Here is a 6020-nt window from a genome sequence, read left to right as displayed (position 1 = left end):
AGGTAAAAACACGAATCGGCCTGTTATAGCGCCACCATGAGGCTGATTTGAAAATTTTCAAGTGGCATTTCTTCCTCGGCATAGTGGAAATATAAGTGCAAAGTTTCAAGGAAATTGCATGCTGTGTTTATGATTTGAGGCATTTTGTTCAAAACGGAGCACTCCTACAAACTTTGGAAGCCATCTTTAGCCAATCAGGATGGAATATGAAAAATCTGAAAGACCAGTTTTGTTTAATGACTATAGAGATACTGTGTACCGATTTGCAGGATTATTGAACAAAATCTGTAGGAGTACTGTCAAAAAATATGTTTTGCACAAATCGGCCTCCTGGTGGCGCTAAAAAAGGCAAGCCAACGGTGCCGGAGATTAGCTGTCCACAGACAGAATGACGGACGGACGGACGGACGGACGGTAAAAATTCGAACAGAAATAGACAAATAAATAATTAAATATATTTATGGTTGTGACAAATTACTTATATTTGTATTAATTTATTTCCCAATGTATTTATTTGTTTGTTGTTGTTGTTTGTTGTTATGTATTTCCTCACCTATTTCTGTATTTCTTCAACCATAATTATGTTAACGAGGGGGCACGTCTTGACTGTTATAAAATGGAGCACACACAAAGACCAAAAGGTGTTCAGTTGAAACTGTAAAATTGTATTAATAACTCTCTACTTGTTGTGTAGCATGATATATGATCAAAATGATAACTGCACATAGTACGGTGTATAACATATAATACAAGTATATAAATATAAACATACATTTACATAGATTTAACCAATCATCATCACCACAGATGTGTGTGTGTGTGTGTGTGTGTGTGTGTGTGTGTGTGTGTGTGTGTGTGTGTGTGTGTGTGTGTGTGTGTGTGTGTGTGTGTGTGTGTGTGTGTGTGTGTGTGTGTGTGAATCTAATGTGCATTGTAAAGCGCTTATAGGATAAAAGTGCTATATAAGTGCGCTTTTTATCCATTTATATATCTAATTTGTGTAACTGGCCAAAATGATAGAAATGTTTCATCATAGGATAAAGGTGATCACCCAAAATAACTTTTCAAATAATTTATTTGCAATGACCCAAAGGACTAAGGACCCACACAATAAGAAATTCCACCTCGGGCTACAAGCTCGTCTGTGAAAATGTCATCACAGTCTGGGTTTGATTGCTAATGCCTGAATAGTCAAGACACGCCCCCTCATTAACATATGGTTGAAGAAATACAGAAATAGGTTAGGAAATAGCGAAATAAATAAATAAATAAACAGGCCAATAAATAGATTGGGAAATACATACATTTGGAAATAAAATAATGAATACAAAAATAAGCTGTCACACACATAAATACATGTCTATTTCTGTGCATATTTATTTATTTGTTTTCAAATTAACCTTTTGAAAAAAGAAAGGGCCTGGAGTGCTCAGAAGTCCAGTAAAGTATAATGAAGGTGTTTTTTTGGCAGGCGACTCAAAACGTGCAACAAAGGAAAAAAAAACAAGGCACTCTTCTGGTGAAAAAGTTAAAACGCCTTTATTTCACATTCTGAAATGTTCATTGTAAAAATGGCTTTGCCTTTAAAATAAGATTTTAAAAGATTTTAAAATGCATCATCTTGCCGACCCCATTTAGTCACTGACCCGTAAACAAACATTGATTTAAACTCAACACTGATGATAGTGTCTGTCGAACAAGTCTATGAAGCCATCTATGAAATCTATGAAGAAGTTTAATCTGCAACACAGTTGTATACAATATGCTTCATCTCTCTCTCTCTCTCTCAGCTAAGGGGTCCTTGGCCTGAAAAACATCATCATTCAACATTCATCATTAACCTAATTTGTTCAACTAATATTCAGTTGAGAACTGTACTACTGTACACCTTAATCCTTAATCCATATCACTCCTGCAGCTGAACATTTAATTTAAATCATTCAGCTGACTGAAATCATCACATGAGGGGTGCAATTATTGATTATTTTCTTATTCTATACATTTTCTTTTCAATTAATCAAATGATGCATGTTTTCTTTTATCAACAAATCAATGCATAGTATTTTATACGATGTTGTATGACGGTGTCTGAATCTAAACGTTTTGAGATTGTAGATCTGCTAGTTTTTGAAATTTTTGGAAACATACTGATGCCAGGTTGAAAGTTACCACAATACAAAAATATAATCCCAAAATCAATTATTGTATTAAAATTGATAATGTTGTTTTATATTCAATTAAATCAATCGGTTAAATTAACTTTTGCACACACAATCCCATGCTTACCTTACTTTGTGTGCCTTAAACGATGGAGCAGCTGATGTTGAGAAGAGGGTCCGACAATACTGTGTGTGTCTGTCAGTCAGAGGATCCAGAGAGATAGAACCTGAAGGTACCTGACCATGCATGGTCTGCTGCTTCTCATGTGATCTGTTGACAGACACACATATAAATAAAGATGTTACTTTGATTATGTCACCCGTACGCAGTGGTGTAAATAACTAAGTACATTTACTTAAGTACTGTACTTAAGTAAAATTTTTAGGTATTTGTACTTTACTTGAGTATTTCTAATTTCCAATACTTTTACTTCTACTCCACTACATCTCAGAGGCAAATATTGTACTTTTACTCCTCTACAATTATTTGAAAACTTTAGTTACTAGTTACTTTTCAGATATAAATTATAATATTATAAAACATACATTAACCACTTTAGCCCTATTTTATACCTAGGCTATTTGAAAATAGCAGATCTACAAGCTCACAACGCGTCGATGCGACGCGTTGTGAGCTTGTAGATCTGCTATTTTCAAACATTTTAGTACTTTTACTTTTGGTACTTTAAAGTAATACTAGGTAACTTTTTCAACAAAACAAAAGTTAAATTGTATATCTTTTGTGAGTGGCAAAAGTTACACAACACCCACTCCATGAATTTCACCGCCGAAAGCCTTTTATTTATATATTTTCTATTGAATGGTGTCGAGGGGGACTTTCCCGCGAAAATGACGTCATCTGAACGGAAAACGGAGGCGGAAATGCACCGGTTTCCTGTTTGGCCAGGAACTACCGCACCGGTTTCCTGTTTGGCCAGGAACTACCGCGCTAATAACAAAAGGGAATCTCACGCTGATTTTAAGAGATTGTATGATTTGAAGGTCGAAAAACAACAGAAAAAGAAAACACAGCTCACGGTAACTAAAGCTCCACTGGCTAAGAAAAACGATCCACAGATCGTATAAAACAATTAAAAGAACGCTTTTTGAAACGCTTCCGTCGTCTGGTGAAAACAAATTCTGGGTAACAGAGGAATAAACAAACGGCCTGCAGTGACGGTAATGACCAGCAGAGGCTGCTAAAAATCGTTATTTGTGGACCTGCACTGTATAACTTTAAGTGTATTTTGAAACCAATACTTTTGTACTTTTACGCAAGTACATTTTGAATTCGGGACTTTAACTTGTAACAGAGTACTTCTACATTGCAGTATTGATGCTTTTACTTAAGTACAACATTTGAGTACTTTTTCCACCACTGCCCGTACGTTTGTGTGTGTGGTGTGTGTGTGTGTTGTGTGTTGTGTGTTGTGTGTGTGTGTGTGTGTGTGTGTGTGTGTGTGTGTGTGTGTGCGCGTGTGTGCGTGTGTGTGTGTGTGTGTGTGTGTTAATGAGAACCTCAAAGAGAAAAGAGAGAGACATGTGTGGAGTGTTAGAATGCCCTAACCTGACCCTTTTAAACCATTCAGACTGGGAACGCATTTGTGTCATTATTAGATTTTGTTGGCTATTCAAAAATAGCAGATCTACACATGAGCTTGTAGATCTGCTTTTTTTTTTTTTTTATCTTGAAAATGTGTGCAAATCTTTGAATATAATCGTTTTTTAAAGCGAAACTTTTTTAACTCCGATCTGTGCTTCTGGGGGGTCCCTGGAACAACATATTTTGAGATAGGGGTCCGCGGCCAAATACATATTATTTTGGGGGTCCTTGACATGAGAACGTTTGAGAACCACTGATATTATAGCATCAAAACTAGCAGATCTACAAGCTCATAGCGCGGCACTTGGTGCCGCGCTATGAGCTTGTAGATCTGCTATTTTTGAATAGCCCAAGAGAAATCTTAAAGTGACACAGATGCGTTCATGGTCTTAATGCGTTAACAAGCCTGACAAGCCATGGACACCATATCCTCTGTGTGCCTTAAGGATGTCTTTGCATCAACGAACACTACAAATCCTTTATAGTTGCTTTTCCACTCACTGTGGGGATGTATGGGCCGTTGCTTTTCCACTCACTGTGGGGTTTATGGGCCGTTGCTTTTCCACTCACTGTGGGGATGTATGGGCTGTTGCTTTTCCACTCACTGTGGGGTTTATGGGCTGTTGCTTTTCCACTCACTGTGGGGATGTATGGGCTGTTGCTTTTCCACTCACTGTGGGGTTTATGGGCCGTTGCTTTTCCACTCACTGTGGGATGTATGGGCCGTTGCTTTTCCACTCACTGTGGGGTTTATGGGCCGTTGCTTTTCCACTCACTGTGGGGTTTATGGGCCGTTGCTTTTCCACTCACTGTGGGATGTATGGGCCGTTGCTTTTCCACTCACTGTGGGGTTTATGGGCCGTTGCTTTTCCACTCACTGTGGGGTTTATGGGCCGTTGCTTTTCCACTCACTGTGGGGTTTATGGGCCGTTGCTTTTCCACTCACTGTGGGGTGTATGGGCCGTTGCTTTTCCACTCACTGTGGGGTTTATGGGCCGTTGCTTTTCCACTCACTGTGGGGTTTATGGGCCGTTGCTTTTCCACTCACTGTGGGGTTTATGGGCCGTTGCTTTTCCACTCACTGTGGGGTTTATGGGCCGTTGCTTTTCCACTCACTGTGGGGTTTATGGGCCGTTGCTTTTCCACTCACTGTGGGGTTTATGGGCTGTTGCTTTTCCACTCACTGTGGGGATGTATGGGCTGTTGCTTTTCCACTCACTGTGGGGTTTATGGGCTGTTGCTTTTCCACTCACTGTGGGGATGTATGGGCTGTTGCTTTTCCACTCACTGTGGGGTTTATGGGCTGTTGCTTTTCCACTCACTGTGGGGATGTATGGGCTGTTGCTTTTCCACTCACTGTGGGGTTTATGGGCCGTTGCTTTTCCACTCACTGTGGGATGTATGGGCCGTTGCTTTTCCACTCACTGTGGGGTTTATGGGCTGTTGCTTTTCCACTCACTGTGGGGATGTATGGGCTGTTGCTTTTCCACTCACTGTGGGGTTTATGGGCTGTTGCTTTTCCACTCACTGTGGGGATGTATGGGCTGTTGCTTTTCCACTCACTGTGGGGTTTATGGGCCGTTGCTTTTCCACTCACTGTGGGATGTATGGGCCGTTGCTTTTCCACTCACTGTGGGATGTATGGGCCGTTGCTTTTCCACTCACTGTGGGGTTTATGGGCCGTTGCTTTTCCACTCACTGTGGGGTGTATGGGCCGTTGCTTTTCCACTCACTGTGGGGTTTATGGGCCGTTGCTTTTCCACTCACTGTGGGGTTTATGGGCCGTTGCTTTTCCACTCACTGTGGGGTTTATGGGCCGTTGCTTTTCCACTCACTGTGGGGTTATGGGCCGTTGCTTTTCCACTCACTGTGGGGTTTATGGGCCGTTGCTTTTCCACTCACTGTGGGGTTTATGGGCCGTTGCTTTTCCACTCACTGTGGGGTTTATGGGCCGTTGCTTTTCCACTCACTGTGGGGTTATGGGCCGTTGCTTTTCCACTCACTGTGGGGTTTATGGGCCGTTGCTTTTCCACTCACTGTGGGGTTTATGGGCCGTTGCTTTTCCACTCACTGTGGGGTTTATGGGCCGTTGCTTTTCCACTCACTGTGGGGTTTATGGGCCGTTGCTTTTCCACTCACTGTGGGGTTATGGGCCGTTGCTTTTCCACTCACTGTGGGGTTTATGGGCCGTTGCCATCATCCACACAGAGCCTTATGAAGGTGTTTCTGTCAGCGAAGACATAAAACATCCAGTAATA

This window comes from Gymnoscopelus braueri (genome assembly GCF_963280865.1).
Source record: "Gymnoscopelus braueri genome assembly, chromosome: 10".
NCBI lineage: Eukaryota > Metazoa > Chordata > Actinopteri > Myctophiformes > Myctophidae > Gymnoscopelus > Gymnoscopelus braueri.
The sequence above is the reverse complement of the archived record's forward strand: the minus strand, read 5'-3'. Positions refer to the sequence as shown.